This window comes from Ranitomeya variabilis, chromosome 2 (assembly GCF_051348905.1).
Source record: "Ranitomeya variabilis isolate aRanVar5 chromosome 2, aRanVar5.hap1, whole genome shotgun sequence".
Taxonomy (NCBI): Eukaryota; Metazoa; Chordata; class Amphibia; order Anura; family Dendrobatidae; genus Ranitomeya; species Ranitomeya variabilis.
Genome location: NC_135233.1, coordinates 778294505 through 778311503, shown reverse-complemented (window position 1 = coordinate 778311503; position 16999 = coordinate 778294505).

Below are 16999 nucleotides of genomic sequence, written 5' to 3'. Positions count from 1 at the left end.
TTTTAACCCTTTCGTACTATTGGATTAATAATGGATAGGTGACATAATTGACGCCTCTCCATTATTAATCTGGCTTAATGTCACCTTCCAATAGCAAGGTGGCATTTACCCTTCATTACCCCATATCCCACCGCTACAGGGAGTGGGAAGAGAGTGGCCAAGTGCCAGAATAGGCGCATTTTCCAGATGTGCCTTTTCTGGGGTGGCTGGGGGCAGATGTTTGTAGCCAGGGGGGGCCAATAACCATGGACCCTCTCCTGGCTATTAATATCTGCCCTCAGTCACTGGCTTTACCATTCTGGCGGAGAAAATTGCGTGGGAGCCCACGCCAATTTTTTCCGCCATTTAACCCTTTATTTCAGCAGCTACAGCGCTGAAATTTTGCACATACACACTACTAACATTAGTAGTGTGGAATATGCAAAAAAAAAGGGGATATGAGATGGTTTACTGTATGTAAACCATGTCTCATATCCTGTCGGGTTTGTGCAGGAGAAATGAGAAGCCGGCAATTGAATTACCGGCTTTTAACACATATCGCGCTGAATGAAATCTAAATACAGAATATATATATATGTGTCTCAATGACATATATATATATATACTGTATATATGTTTTCCCGAACATTTGAGCACATAAATCCATTAGATGTCGGTTTTGCAAGCCTGCGCGAAAATCTCGCAGTACGGATGCCATACGGATTACATACGGAGGATGCCATGCGCAAAATACGCTGACACACCCTGACTACGGATCAATATTTTGGGAACATTTCTCCGTATTACGGCCGTAGTATGGACGTATAATACGTGGCGTATTGTCTTACGCCCAGTGTGAGGCCGGCCTTAGACTTCAACACCAGCGCAAGTGTTTCTTGGGAACACTTCAACATAATACTTTCCCATTCTGTTTTAAAAGCCAATCACTACTAAAATGGGATATCTCCTTCCAAACTCGTAGTCCCCTAGGGACTCGACCATTTTCCACATAGAATTGGAGAGAATTATTAGTCCAGAATAACCTGATTTCCCTTTCGGACAGGTTCATAAGTTTGTATTCCAGGGACTTCGTACTCAACGTATGTACCTCATCCACCTGCTCACACTCCTTGAAATAATTGGCCACATCCTCCCGGTTGGCTTGTAGACCTACTCGTATCGAAGCAGCATCAGGATCCATATTGCAGAAAAAATCAATGCAATATACCACAAATTGAAGCAACCTGGCTCCTGTCACCAGCGAGCTTGCTCAAAAAAAGCTTATATATAAAGTCAATCAAAGGAAAAAATGCTGAGCAGCACAGCTACAGGGCACAGAGCCAACCAAAGTACATATGCGGTGCAAAGGAAAACTTGACAACGGATCAGGGGTGCTCGCAAGGAAGAAAGCATTCAACCAGAATCATAGAGAAAATGCGGCAGCACTCATCACCAGTCCTAGAGTGGTATAAATCCTTTATTTGGGTATAAAAAACATCATCATCTTCATGGCTCGGGGGTGTGCAGATGGAACAAGGGTGTGCAGGTTTAGACGACGGCCGTTTCGCGCCAATGGCAGCACTTCCATGGGTCAATGGTGTTGGGAAGTGACTTTGACATAAGTAGGTGAGTACAAACAAACTCCTCCCACCCCACGCCCCAAATCCCAAACAACCAGCGCCGAAGTACAACACATACATCTATATAAAAAAAACTTTAAAAACAATACTGGCATCATACACCGGGTTAAGTACCAAAGTACCTCTCATTCCAGACAATTTATACATCAAAATTCACCTAAAAGAGTGACTATATGGGTATCAGCGATATTAACCCTTTGGCTCTCAATACGTCTATCATACACTTCCTAAGGAAGGGAAAGGAAAAGAAAAAAAAAAAGAGAAATATCCAAAAACAGCCATAAAGGGAAAGGGGAAAAGGTGCCTAGCCGTAGGTTGAGAGGTGAAACATCCACATAGCATAGCCATAATAGGGGGTCATAAAAAAACGGAGCAAACAGTACCAAAAGGCATTTATCATTGTTGGCACTGTCATTTTTGTAAGTATCATGTCCTCGGGCGGGTGTTGAATATAGATCCTATTAAACATACTGTCCAACAGTTTATTTCCTGCAAAACTGATTATGTTGTATATGTAGTCTTCTGCCCTTGCAGAAGGTTTTACATAGGCAAGACTATACGCCATTTGTGTGTGCGTTTTAGGGAACACTTCAGGTCCATTCAGTCAGGGAAGGGCGTGCCGAGACTCATTAGTCACATCAGGGATATACATGAAGGTAATCCGGAGGTTCTTACATTCGCAGGAATAGAGAGAGTTGCCTTACCTACACAGAGGGGAGATTTACATAAGCTGCTTTTGAGGCAGGAGGCCAGGTGGATCATGCGGACGCAGGCTACAGGTCCGGCTGGTCTGAATGACAGAAATGATATGTCCGTTTTTTTATGACCCCCTTTTATGGCTATGCTATGTGGATGTTTCACCTCTCAACCTACGGATAAGTAACTCTTCCCCTTTCCCTTTATGGCTGTTTTTGGATATTTCTCTTTTTTTTTTTCTTTTCCTTTCCCTTCCTTAGGAAGTGTATGATAGACGTATTGAGAGCCAAAGGGTTAATATCGCTGATACCCATATAGTCACTCTTTTAGGTGAATTTTGATGTATAAATTGTCTGGGAATGAGAGGTACTTTGGTACTTAACCCGGTGTATGATGCCGGTATTTTTTTTAAATAGATGTACATGTTGTACTTTGGCGTTGGTTGTTTGGGATTTGGGGCGTGGGGTGGGAAGAGTTTGTTTGTACTCACCTACTTATGTCAGCATCACTTCCCAACACCATTGACCCGTGGAAGCGCTGCCGTTGGCGCGAAACGGCCGTCGTCTAACCCTGCACACCCTTGTTCCATCTGCACACCCCCGAGCCGTGAAGATGATGATGTTTTTTTTATACCCAAATAAAGGATTTATACCACTCTAGGACTGGTGAGTGCTGCCGCATTTTCTCTATGGTTCTGGTTGAATGCTTTCTTCCTTGCGAGCACCCCTGATTTGTTGTCAGGTTTTCCGTTGCACCGCATATGTAATTTGGTTGGCTCTGTGCCCTGTAGCTGTGCTGCTCAGCATTTTTTCCTTTGATTGACTTCATATTTAATTTTAAACCTGCCATATTATAGCATATTTATAGCTGTTTTCCTTATAGTTATGCCGTCTTTTAAAATGAATACAAATGGTAAAGGAGTTTTCCAATTTTTTACATTTATGAAATATCAAAAGGATTAACCATAAATAGGGTTGAGCGAAACGGGTCGATCATTTTCAAAAGTCGCCGACTTTTGGCTAAGTCGGCGTCTCATGAAGCCCGATCCGACCCCTGTGCTTGTCGGCCATGCGGTACGCGACTTTCGCGCCAAAGTCGCGTTTCAATGACGCGAAAAGCGCCATTTCTCAGCCAATGAAGGTGAACGCAGAGTGTGGGCAGCGTGATGACATAGATCCTGGTCCCCACCATCTTAGAGAAGGGCATTGCAGTGATTGGCTTGCTGTCTGCGGCGTCACAGGGGCTATAAAGGGGCGTTCCCGCCGACCGCCATCTCACTGCTGCTGATCTGAGCTTAGGGACAGGTTGCTGCCGCTTCGTCAGAAGCAGGGAGAGCGTTAGGCAGGGTCCACTAACCACCAAACCGCTTGTGCTGCAGCGATTTCCACTGTCCAACACCACCTTCGGTGTGCAGGGACTGTGGAAGCTATTTTTTTTTTTTTTTCCCCTCAGCGCTGTAGCTCATTGGGCTGCCCTAGAAGGCTCCGTGATAGCTGTATTGCTGTGTGTACGCCACTGTGGAAACCAACTGCTTTTTTCAAAGCACATATCCTCTTGTTCCTTCCTTTCTGCACAGCTATCTTTTTTGTTTGTCCACACTTTTTATTTAATTTGTGCATCAGTCCACTCCTATTGCTGCCTGCCATACCTGGCTTAGATTACTGCAGGGAGATAGTAATTGTAGGACAGTCCCTGTTTTTTTTTTGTTTTTTTTGTGGGAGATTAAGATTGGCATTTCTGCTACAGTGCCATCCCTGTGTGTGCCATCTCTCACTGAGTGGGCCATAGAAAGCCTATTTATTTTTTCCGTGATTTGTGTTCTAAATTCTACCTCAACACAAAAACACTACATCAATCAGTGGGAGAAAAATATTGGCCTCAGTCAGGGCTTGTGTGCCACTGCTGTGTGTGCTATCTCTCATTCAGTGGGCTATAGAAAGCCTATTTTTTTTTTTTTTTTTTTTTTAATATTATTTGGTTTCTAAAGTCTCCCTGAAAAAAAAAAAAAAACCTAAAAAAACAGTGGGAGAGTAATATTGCCCTTTCAGCTTGTGTGCCAGTCTTGACTCCTGGGTGTGCCACCTCTCTCTCTCATTCAGTGGGCCATAGAAAGGCTATTTTTTTTTTTTGGTTTTTTTAATATTATTTGGTTTCTAAAGTCTCCCTGAAAAAAAAAAAAAAAACATAAAAAAACAGTGGGAGAGTAATATTGCCCTTTCAGCTTGTGTGCCAGTCTTGACTCCTGGGTGTGCCACCTCTCTCCCTCTCATTCAGTGGGCCATAGAAAGCCTATTTATTTTTTTAAAAAAATATTATTGGGTTTCTAAAGTCTCCCTTAAAAAACAAAAAATACATAAAAAAACAGTGGGAGAGTAATATTGCCCTTTCAGCTTGTGTGCCAGTCTTGACTCCTGGGTGTGCCACCTCTCTCCCTCTCATTCAGTGGGCCATAGAAAGCCTATTTATTTTTTTTTTTAAATATTATTGGGTTTCTAAAGTCTCCCTTAAAAAACAAAAAATACATAAAAAAAACAGTGGGAGAGTAATATTGCCCTTTCAGCTTGTGTGCCAGTCTTGACTCCTGGGTGTGCCACCTCTCTCTCTCATTCAGTGGGCCATAGAAAGGCTATTTTTTTTTTTGGTTTTTTTAATATTATTTGGTTTCTAAAGTCTCCCTGAAAAAAAAAAAAAAAACATAAAAAAACAGTGGGAGAGTAATATTGCCCTTTCAGCTTGTGTGCCAGTCTTGACTCCTGGGTGTGCTGTTGTGAATTTGGATTCTGGGCTCCCCCGGTGGCCGCTTGTGGAATTGGACTTGTCATCCTCTTTCCTGTTTCACCTGATTCCATCAGTAGTGGGTGTCGCTATTTAAGCTCATTTCTCTGGTGGTTTCTTGCCGGTCAACAATGTTATCTGATGCCTCTCAGTGCTTGTTCCTGCTTCTAGACTACTACTAGATAAGTTGGACTTTTGTCCATGTTTTGTTTTGCCTATTTGTTCCAGTTCACAGCTGAAGTTTTGTTACTGTGTCTGGAAAGCTCTCGTTGATCAGGGATTGCTACTCTGGCGTTATGAGTTAATGCCAGAGTTTAAGGTAATCTCTGGATGGTGTTTTGTTAGTGTTTTTCTGCTGACCATGAAAGTATACTATCTGTCTTCTGCTATCTAGTAAGCGGACCTCAAATTTGCTAAGACTATTTTCCTGCTGCGTTTGTTGTTTCATCTGAACTCACCGTCATTATATGTGGGGGGCTACTGTCTTCTTTGGAATATTTCTCTAGAGGTGAGCCAGGTCTTATATTTCCCTCTGCTAGCTATTTAGGTCTTAGGCCAGAGCTGGGCATCTAGCGATAAATAGGAAATGCTACCTGGCTATTTCTAGTTGCGCGGCAGGCTTAGTTCATGGTCAGTATAGTTCCATCTTCCGAGAGCTTGTCCCTCTATAGGCTTGCTATGATCTCTGCCTGCAGAGATCATGACAGTTTGACCGGCCCATAAAGTGTTAAAGACCCAGGTTGAGAAAGGAGAGTTATAAGAAGTCTGCTGAAATTTTTTTTTTTTTTCCTCCAGTCTGCCTTGCTGCAGTCTTTTCTCTCTCTCTCCTCCTAATCTCTGTATGCTCTGTGTGCACCTGACAATAATGGATCTCCAGAGTGTAACTGCGGGTTTGAATAATCTCATCACGAAAGTACAAAATTTACAAGATTTTGTGGTACATGCTCCGGTATCTGAGCCGAGAATTCCTTTGCCGGAGTTCTTCACAGGGAATAGAGCTAGCTTCCAGAATTTCCGAAATAATTGTAAGCTTTATTTGTCCCTGAAGTCTCGTTCAGCTGGAGACCCTGCTCAGCAGGTTAGGATTGTGATTTCCTTGCTCAGGGGTGACCCTCAAGATTGGGCCTTCTCATTGCCAGCTGGGGATCCTGCGTTACGCGATGTGGATGCGTTTTTTCTGGCCTTGGGCTTGCTTTATGAGGAACCTCATTTGGAACTTCAGGCAGAAAAAACTTTGATGGCACTATCTCAGGGGCAAGACGAAGCTGAAGTTTTCTGCCAAAAATTCCGTAAATGGTCTGTGCTTACTCAGTGGAATGAGTGCGCCTTGGCGGCAACTTTCAGAGAAGGTCTCTCTGATGCCGTTAAGGATGTTATGGTGGGGTTCCCTTTGCCTGCAGGTCTGAATGAGTCCATGACAATGGCTATTCAGATTGATAGGCGTCTGCGGGAGCGCAAACCGGTGCACCATCTGGCGGTGTCTATGGAAAAGACGCCAGAAAGTATGCAGTGTGATAGAATTCTGTCCAGGAGCGAGCGACAGAATTTTAGACGGAAGAATGGATTGTGTTTCTATTGTGGGGATTCTACTCATGTTATATCAGCATGCTCTAGGCGTACAAAGAAGCTTGATAAGTCTGTTTCCATTAGCACCATTCAGTCTAAGTTTATTTTGTCTGTAACCCTGATTTGCTCTTTGTCATCCATTGCCACGGACGCCTATGTTGACTCTGGCGCCGCTCTGAGTCTTATGGATTGGTCCTTTGCCAATCGTTGTGGTTTTGATTTAGAGCCTTTGGAGACTCTTATTCCTCTGAAGGGGATTGACTCCACCCCATTGGCTAATAATAAACCACAATACTGGACACAAGTAACCATGCGTATCAATCCGGATCACCAGGAGATTATTCGTTTCCTGGTGCTGTATAATTTACATGACGATTTGGTACTGGGATTGCCATGGTTGCAGTCTCATAACCCAGTCTTGGACTGGAGAGCAATGTCTGTGTTGAGCTGGGGATGTAAGGGTATTCATGGGGACGTACCTTTGGTTTCTATTTCGTCGTCCATTCCCTCTGAAGTCCCGGAGTTCCTCTCTGATTATCAAGACGTCTTTGACGAACCCAAGCTTGGGTCGTTACCTCCGCACCGTGAGTGCGATTGTGCCATAGATTTGATACCGGGTTGTAAATATCCAAAGGGTCGTTTGTTTAATTTGTCTGTGCCGGAACATGCTGCTATGCGGGAATATATAAAGGAGTCTTTGGAAAAGGGACATATTCGTCCATCTTCTTCTCCCTTGGGAGCTGGGTTTTTCTTTGTCTCAAAAAAAGACGGCTCTTTGAGACCATGTATTGATTATCGGCTTCTGAATAAGATCACTGTTAAGTATCAATACCCATTGCCATTGCTTACTGATTTGTTTGCTCGTATAGAGGGTGCTAAGTGGTTCTCTAAAATTGATCTTCGTGGGGCGTATAATTTGGTGCGGATCAGGCAGGGGGATGAGTGGAAGACCGCATTTAATACGCCCGAGGGCCACTTTGAGTATTTGGTCATGCCTTTTGGTCTTTCTAATGCCCCTTCAGTTTTCCAGTCTTTTATGCATGATATTTTCCGCGATTTTCTGGATAAATTTATGATAATATATCTGGATGATATTCTGATTTTTTCTGATGACTGGGACTCTCATGTCCAGCAGGTCAGGAGAGTTTTTCAGGTTCTGCGGTCTAATTCTTTATGTGTGAAGGGGTTTAAGTGCGTTTTTGGGGTCCAGAAAATTTCCTTTTTGGGGTATATTTTTTCTCCCTCTTCCATTGAGATGGATCCCGTCAAGGTGCAAGCTATTTGTGACTGGACTCAGCCCTCCTCTCTTAAGGGTCTTCAGAGATTTTTGGGCTTTGCCAACTTTTACCGCCGATTTATTGCTGGTTTTTCGGATGTCGTTAAACCACTGACTGATTTGACCAGACAAGGCGCTGATGTTGCTAATTGGTCCCCTCATGCTGTAGAGGCCTTTCAGGAGCTTAAGCGCCGTTTTGCCTCTGCCCCTGTGTTGCGTCAGCCTGATGTGAATCTGCCTTTTCAGGTTGAGGTTGACGCTTCGGAGATCGGAGCTGGGGCAGTGTTGTCGCAGAAAGGTTCCGACTGCTCCGTCATTAGGCCTTGTGCCTTCTTTTCTCGCAAATTTTCGCCCGCAGAGCGGAATTATGATGTTGGGAATCGGGAGCTTTTGGCCATGAAGTGGGCGTTTGAGGAGTGGCGCCATTGGCTCGAGGGGGCTAGACATCAGGTGGTGGTATTGACTGACCACAAAAATTTGATTTATCTTGAGACTGCCAGACGCCTGAATCCTAGACAGGCGCGCTGGTCTTTATTTTTTTCTCGCTTTAATTTTGTGGTGTCATACCTACCGGGTTCTAAGAATGTTAAGGCAGATGCCCTTTCTAGGAGTTTTGACCCGGACTCTCCTGGTAATTCTGAACCCACAGGTATCCTTAGGGAGGGAGTAATTTTGTCGGCCGTTTCTCCTGATCTGCGGCGGTCCTTGCAAGAGTTTCAGGCGGATAGACCGGATCGTTGTCCGCCTGATAGACTGTTTGTTCCGGATGATTGGACCAGCAGAGTCATCTCTGAGGTACATTCTTCTGCATTGGCAGGTCATCCCGGAATTTTTGGTACCAGGGATTTGGTGGCAAGATCCTTCTGGTGGCCTTCTCTGTCACGAGATGTGCGAGTCTTTGTGCAGTCATGTGACGTTTGTGCTCGGGCCAAGTCTTGTAGTTCTCGGGCTAGCGGACTGCTGTTGCCCTTGCCTATTCCTAAGAGGCCTTGGACACACATCTCGATGGATTTTATTTCTGATCTGCCTGTTTCCCAGAAGATGTCTGTCATCTGGGTGGTCTGTGACCGTTTCTCTAAAATGGTCCATTTGGTTCCTCTGCCCAAGTTGCCTTCTTCTTCTGAGTTGGTTCCTCTGTTTTTTCAGAATGTTGTCCGATTGCACGGTATTCCTGAGAATATTGTTTCTGACAGAGGTACCCAATTTGTGTCTAGATTTTGGCGGGCATTCTGTGCTAGGATGGGCATAGATTTGTCTTTTTCGTCTGCTTTTCACCCTCAGACTAATGGCCAGACCGAGCGGACTAATCAGACCCTTGAGACATATCTGAGGTGTTTTGTCTCTGCTGACCAGGATGATTGGGTTGCTTTTTTGCCATTGGCAGAGTTCGCCCTCAATAATCGGGCCAGTTCTTCCACCTTGGTGTCCCCGTTTTTCTGTAATTCGGGGTTTCACCCTCGATTTTCCTCCGGTCAGGTGGAATCCTCGGATTGTCCTGGAGTGGATGCGGTGGTAGAGAGATTGCATCACATTTGGGGGCAGGTTATGGACAATTTGAAGTTGTCCCAGGAGAAGACTCAGCGTTTTGCCAACCGTCATCGTCGTGTTGGTTCTCGGCTTTGTGTTGGAGATTTAGTGTGGTTGTCTTCTCGTTTTGTCCCTATGAGGGTCTCTTCTCCTAAGTTTAAACCTCGGTTCATCGGCCCTTATAGAATATTGGAGATTCTTAATCCTGTTTCTTTCCGTTTGGACCTCCCTGCGTCCTTTTCCATTCATAACGTTTTTCATCGGTCGTTATTGCGCAGGTATGAGGTACCTGTTGTACCTTCAGTTGAGCCTCCTGCTCCGGTGTTGGTTGAGGGTGAGTTGGAGTACGTTGTGGAGAAAATTTTGGACTCTCGTGTTTCCAGACGGAAACTCCAGTATCTGGTCAACTGGAAGGGTTACGGCCAGGAGGATAATTCTTGGGTCAATGCATCTGATGTTCATGCTTCTGATCTTGTTCGTGCCTTCCATAGGGCTCATCCTGGTCGCCCTGGTGGATCTGGTGAGGGTTCGGTGCCCCCTCCTTGAGGGGGGGGTACTGTTGTGAATTTGGATTCTGGGCTCCCCCGGTGGCCGCTTGTGGAATTGGACTTGTCATCCTCTTTCCTGTTTCACCTGATTCCATCAGTAGTGGGTGTCGCTATTTAAGCTCATTTCTCTGGTGGTTTCTTGCCGGTCAACAATGTTATCTGATGCCTCTCAGTGCTTGTTCCTGCTTCTAGACTACTACTAGATAAGTTGGACTTTTGTCCATGTTTTGTTTTGCCTATTTGTTCCAGTTCACAGCTGAAGTTTTGTTACTGTGTCTGGAAAGCTCTCGTTGATCAGGGATTGCTACTCTGGCGTTATGAGTTAATGCCAGAGTTTAAGGTAATCTCTGGATGGTGTTTTGTTAGTGTTTTTCTGCTGACCATGAAAGTATACTATCTGTCTTCTGCTATCTAGTAAGCGGACCTCAAATTTGCTAAGACTATTTTCCTGCTGCGTTTGTTGTTTCATCTGAACTCACCGTCATTATATGTGGGGGGCTACTGTCTTCTTTGGAATATTTCTCTAGAGGTGAGCCAGGTCTTATATTTCCCTCTGCTAGCTATTTAGGTCTTAGGCCAGAGCTGGGCATCTAGCGATAAATAGGAAATGCTACCTGGCTATTTCTAGTTGCGCGGCAGGCTTAGTTCATGGTCAGTATAGTTCCATCTTCCGAGAGCTTGTCCCTCTATAGGCTTGCTATGATCTCTGCCTGCAGAGATCATGACAGTGTGCCACCTCTCTCCCTCTCATTCAGTGGGCCATAGAAAGCCTATTTTTTTTTTTTTTTTAATATTATTGGGTTTCTAAAGTCTCCCTTAAAAAACAAAAAATACATAAAAAAACAGTGGGAGAGTAATATTGCCCTTTCAGCTTGTGTGCCAGTCTTGACTCCTGGGTGTGCCACCTCTCTCTCATTCAGTGGGCCATAGAAAGCATTTTTTTTTTTTTCCTTGATTTGTGTTCTAAAATCTACCTCAACACAAAAACACTACATCAATCAGTGGTAGAAAAATATTGGCCTCAGTCAGGGCTTGTGTGCCACTGCTGTGTGTGCTATCTCTCATTCAGTGGGCTATAGAAAGCCTATTTATTTATTTATTTTTTTTCTTATTATTTGGTTTCTAAAGTCTCCCTGAAAAAAAAAAAAAAAAAAAAAAAAAAAAAAACAGTGGGAGAGTAATATTGCCCTTTCAGCTTGTGTGCCAGTCTTGACTCCTGGGTGTGCCACCTCTCTCTCTCATTCAGTGGGCCATAGAAAGGCTATTTTTTTTTTTGTTTTTTTTAATATTATTTGGTTTCTAAAGTCTCCCTGAAATAAAAAAAAAACTTAAAAAAACAGTGGGAGAGTAATATTGCCCTTTCAGCTTGTGCGCCAGTCTTGACTCCTGGGTGTGCCACCTCTCTCTCTCTAATTGTGGGCCATAGAAAGCCTTTTTTTTTTTTTTTTTTTTTAATATTATTTGGTTTCTAAAGTCTCCCTGAGAAAAAAAATAAAATAAATTAGGTGGGAGATTAATATTGACATTAGTGCTTGAGTGACAGTCCTGCGTGTGTGTCATCTCTGTGATTTTGTGCCACAGAAAACAGAGTGTGTAACATTGTGCCTGATTTTCCTTGTGGTCTCACCAACCTGTTAAGGGATATTGAAATCATACTGAAGTTATAGCTCACCGTGTAAGTTGTTTGACAGCAACAAATAAAGTTACTTTGGTTAAGATTTTAAAACAATGAGGAAGTCTGGTGCAAGAGGTCGTCGTGGGCGTTCATTGTCAGCTGGTAATGATGGTAGTGGTAGTGGAGCATCAGGTGGTCGTGGGGATAAAAATATTCCACCTAAGTCTGGAGCTGTGGAGCCAGTTTCGTCGTCAGGCTACACAAGGCCTCGAACGCTCTCTTTTCTGGGAGTAGGAAAACCGCTTTTAAAGGCGGAGCAGCAACAGCAAGTTTTGGCTTACATTGCAGACTCAGCCTCTAGCTCTTTTGCCTCCTCTTCCGAAACTGGTAAATGTAAAAGCAGCGCGTCGCTTGTGGATGTTCACGGTCAGGGACAAGTCGCTTCCTTGTCCTCCTCAGCAAAAACTACAACAAGAGAGAAGGATGCAGCAGGCGACACAACGGGTCACTCCATGGAGCTCTTTACACATACCGTCCCTGGCTTAGAAAGTGAAACATTTAACAGGCCATGCCCATTACAAGTATATTCTGACATGGAGTGCACTGATGCACAGCCACAGCCAGAGTACTATGCTGCTCCTTTGACTCAGACCACCACATTGCCCTCTCAGGGTACAGATCCACAATCAGACCCTGATGAGACTATGTTGCCCCGCCACGAACGCTATACCACCGACCGACACAGTGACACAGACGAAGTTGCACACGAGCTCGAAGAGGAGGTAATAGATGACCCAGTTATTGACCCCGATTGGCAGCCATTGGGGGAACAGGGTGCAGGCGGCAGTAGTTCAGAAGCGGAGGTGGAGGAGGGGCCGCAGCAGGCATCAACATCGCAACAGGTTCCATCTGCCGGGCCCGTATCTGGCCCAAAACGCGTGTCAAAGCCAAAACCTGTTGGAGGACAGCGTGGCCATCCGGTTAAAGCTCAGTCTGCAATCCCTGAAAAGGGATCCGAGTCTAGGAAGAGTGCAGTCTGGCATTTTTTTAAACAACATCCAACTGATCAGCGCAAAGTCATCTGTCAAAAATGTTCAACTAGCTTAAGCAGAGGTCAGAATCTGAAAAGTCTAAATACTAGTTGCATGCATAGACACTTAACCACCATGCATTTTCAAGCCTGGACTAACTACCAAACGTCCCTTAAGGTTGTAGCACCCTCGGCCAATGAAGCTAGTCAGCAACGCAACATCCCTTCCGTCACTGTAAGGCCACCATTTTCCGCACCACCGGCAGTATCTGTGCAGGTTTCTTTGCCAGCCAAAAGCAGTCAGGGTCAGGGAACCACCAGTTTTGTAGGAGGAAATATTGCATCTAGGGCACCGGCGGAAACAATACCGTCTCCAACCGTCTCTCAGTCTGCCATGTACACCGGCACACCCGAAAGTTCCACGATCTCCAGCTCTCCAGTCCAGCTCACCCTACATGAGACTCTGGTTAGAAAAAGGAAGTACTTATCCTCGCATCCGCGTACACAGGGTTTTAACGCCCACATAGCTAGACTAATCTCGTTAGAGATGATGCCCTACCGGTTAGTTGAAAGCGAAGCTTTCAAAGCCCTGATGGAGTACGCTGAACCACGATACGAGCTACCCAGTCGACACTTTTTTTCCAGAAAAGCCATCCCAGCCCTGCACCAGCATGTTAAACAGCGCATCGTCCATGCACTCAGGCAATCTGTGAGTACAAAGGTGCACCTGACTACAGATGCATGGACCAGTAGGCATGGCCAGGGACGTTATGTGTCCATCACGGCACACTGGGTGAATGTGGTGGATGCAGGGTCCACAGGCGACATCAATTTAGGGACAGTTGTGCCTAGCCCACGGTCTAGGAAACAGTTGGCTGTAGGCGTTCGCACCCCCTCCTCCTCCTCCTCCTCGTCCTCCTGCAGAAGCTACAGCTCTTCCACAGAACGCAGTCTGCCAACCACTCCATCGGCAGATGACACTGTTGCACACCAGTTGTCCCATTATGGGCCAGCTACTGCCAAGCGTCAGCAGGCTGTATTGGCTATGAAGTGTTTGGGCGACAACAGACACACCGCGGAAGTTTTATCCGAGTTCTTGCAACAAGAAACGCAGTCGTGGCTGGGCACAGTAGATCTTGAGGCAGGCAAGGTAGTGAGTGATAACGGAAGGAATTTCATGGCTGCCATCTCCCTTTCCCAACTGAAACACATTCCTTGCCTGGCTCACACCTTAAACCTGGTGGTGCAGTGCTTATTGAAAACTTATCCTGGGTTCTCCGACCTGCTCCTCAAAGTGCGTGCACTTTGCTCACATATCCGACGTTCGCCTGTACACGCCAGCCGTATGCAGACCTATCAGCGGTCTTTGAACCTTCCCCAGCATCACCTAATCATAGACGTTGCAACAAGGTGGAACTCAACACTGCACATGCTTCAGAGACTGTGCGAACAGAGGCGTGCTGTTATTTATTTGTGGGAGGATACACGGGCAGGCAGTAGGATGGCAGACATGGAGTTGTCAGGTGTGCAGTGGTCTAAGATACAAGACATGTGTCAAGTCCTTCAGTGTTTTGAGGAATGCACACGGCTGGTTAGTGCAGACAACGCCGTAATAAGCATGAGCATCCCCCTAATGCGTCTGCTGATGCAAAGTTTGACGCACATAAAGGAGCAGGCGTCTGCACCAGAGGAAGAGGAAAGCCTTGATGACAGTCAGCCATTGTCTGGTCAGGGCAGTGTACAGGACGAGGTAGCGGGCGAAGAGGAGGTGGAGGACGAGGAGGATGATGGGGATGAGTATATTTTTAATGCCGAACCTTTCCCGGGGGCACAGGAAATTGGTTGCGTGTCACGGCCGGGTTCTGGTTTTTTGAGGGACACAAGTGACGTAGATTTGCCTGCAACTGCCCCTCAACCAATCACAACCGGAGATTTGACAACTGGAACTTTGGCCCACATGGCGGATTATGCCTTACGTATCCTAAAAAGGGACACACGCATTACGAAAATGATGAACGATGACGATTACTGGTTGGCCTGCCTCCTTGATCCACGCTATAAAGGCAAATTGCAAAATATTATGCCACATGAGAACTTGGAACTAATATTAGCAACCAAACAATCAACTCTTGTTGACCGTTTGCTTCAGGCATTCCCAGCACACAGCGCACGTGATCGTTCTCACACGAGCTCCAGGGGGCAGCAGACTAGGAGTGTTAGGGGTGCACACATCAGAAGTGGCGTTGGACAGAGGGGTTTTCTGACCAGGTTGTGGAGTGATTTTGCTATGACCGCAGACAGGACAGGTACTGCTGCATCAATTGAAAGTGACAGGAGACAACATTTGTCCAGTATGGTTACTAACTATTTTTCATCCCTTATCGATGTTCTCCCTCAACCGTCATTCCCATTTGATTACTGGGCCTCCAAATTAGACACCTGGCCAGAATTGGCAGAATATGCATTGCAGGAGCTTGCTTGCCCGGCAGCAAGTGTCCTATCAGAAAGAGTATTCAGTGCTGCAGGTTCAATATTAACCGAAAAAAGGACTCGTCTGGCTACCCAAAATGTTGACGATCTAACATTCATTAAAATGAACCACAACTGGATTTCGAAATCTTTTGCCCCACCTTGCCCGGCCGACACCTAGCTTTCCTATGAAAAGCTCTTGCCTGTGAATTACTTTTCTAATGTCTAATTTGCTGCAGCTGATTGTACAGCATACGACATGTTTACACCTCCCTAAATGGCAAAACTCCCCACACGGGGCCGTGGTATCGCGACTTGGCGCAAGCACCCGTGAGACTGCTGTTTGTCTGAAGAGGTGGGTGTGCTCGCTTTTGGTTGACGGCATTGCTACTGGGTCCCTCATAGTACAATGTAGTGTCTCTGGCGGTGGTGGTGCGCACCCAACGTCAGACACACCGTTGTAACATGAGGGGCCCTGGGGCGGTCCCGCCGGCCTCAAGAGAGTTCCCCCCTACCCCTGCTCAAAATGTGCTCTACCACGTGCAAAATTATGTCGCACAGCTCCACCAATCTTTAGTCTATTCGCTGACATCATTCAATGTCTGGCACTGACAATACAAATTTGTAGACATCTATGATGCAACTTAAAGTAGTCTGTGTCTGTGTCCTATATTGGCACCATTAAATAGTTACTGCCAAATTACTATGTCAGAAACTCAGTAGATGAGCCCACCCCTGTACCTAAGTATGCCACTTTTTTTTTGTTTTGGTTGTTTTGCGAGACATTAACATCTATTTATATTTTGGGAGTACTGGGACAGACACTCCTTGCACTACTCCTCCACTCACCACCAAGCTGCCTGTGTATCCATGTAACCGCTGTAAAGCTGCCATGAGCCTATTGTTTGTTATTTTAGGCCTTTGATAGCCTGTCTGCGGTCCCTACTTTAAATACTCCTCCACTGACCACCAAGCTGCCTGTGTATCCATGTAACCGCTGTAAAGCTGCCATGAGCCTATTGTTTGTTATTTTAGGCCTTTGATAGCCTGTCTGCGGTCCCTACTTTAAATACTCCTCCACTCATCACCAGCTGCCTGCCCGTGTATCCATGTAACCGCTGTAAAGCTGCCATGAGCCTATTGTTTGTTATTTTAGGCCTTTGATAGCCTGTCTGCGGTCCCTACTTTAAATACTCCTCCACTGACCACCAAGCTGCCTGCCCGTGTATCCATGTAACCGCTGTAAAACTGCCATAAGCCTATTGTTTGTTATTTTAGGCCTTTGATAGCCTGTCTGCGGTCCCTACTTTAAATACTCCTCCACTGACCACCAAGCTGCCTGTGTATCCATGTAACCGCTGTAAAGCTGCCATGAGCCTATTGTTTGTTATTTTAGGCCTTTGATAGCCTGTCTGCGGTCCCTACTTTAAATACTCCTCCACTCATCACCAGCTGCCTGCCCGTGTATCCATGTAACCGCTGTAAAGCTGCCATGAGCCTATTGTTTGTTATTTTAGGCCTTTGATAGCCTGTCTGCGGTCCCTACTTTAAATACTCCTCCACTGACCACCAAGCTGCCTGCCCGTGTATCCATGTAACCGATGTAAAACAGCCATGAGCCTATTGTTTGTTATTTTAGGCCTTTGATAGCCTGTCTGCGGTCCCTACTTTAAATACTCCTCCACTGACCACCAAGCTGCCTGTGTATCCATGTAACCGCTGTAAAGCTGCCATGAGCCTATTGTTTGTTATTTTAGGCCTTTGATAGCCTGTCTGCGGTCCCTACTTTAAATACTCCTCCACTCATCACCAGCTGCCTGCCCGTGTATCCATGTAACCGCTGTAAAGCTGCCATGAGCCTATTGTTTGTTATTTTAG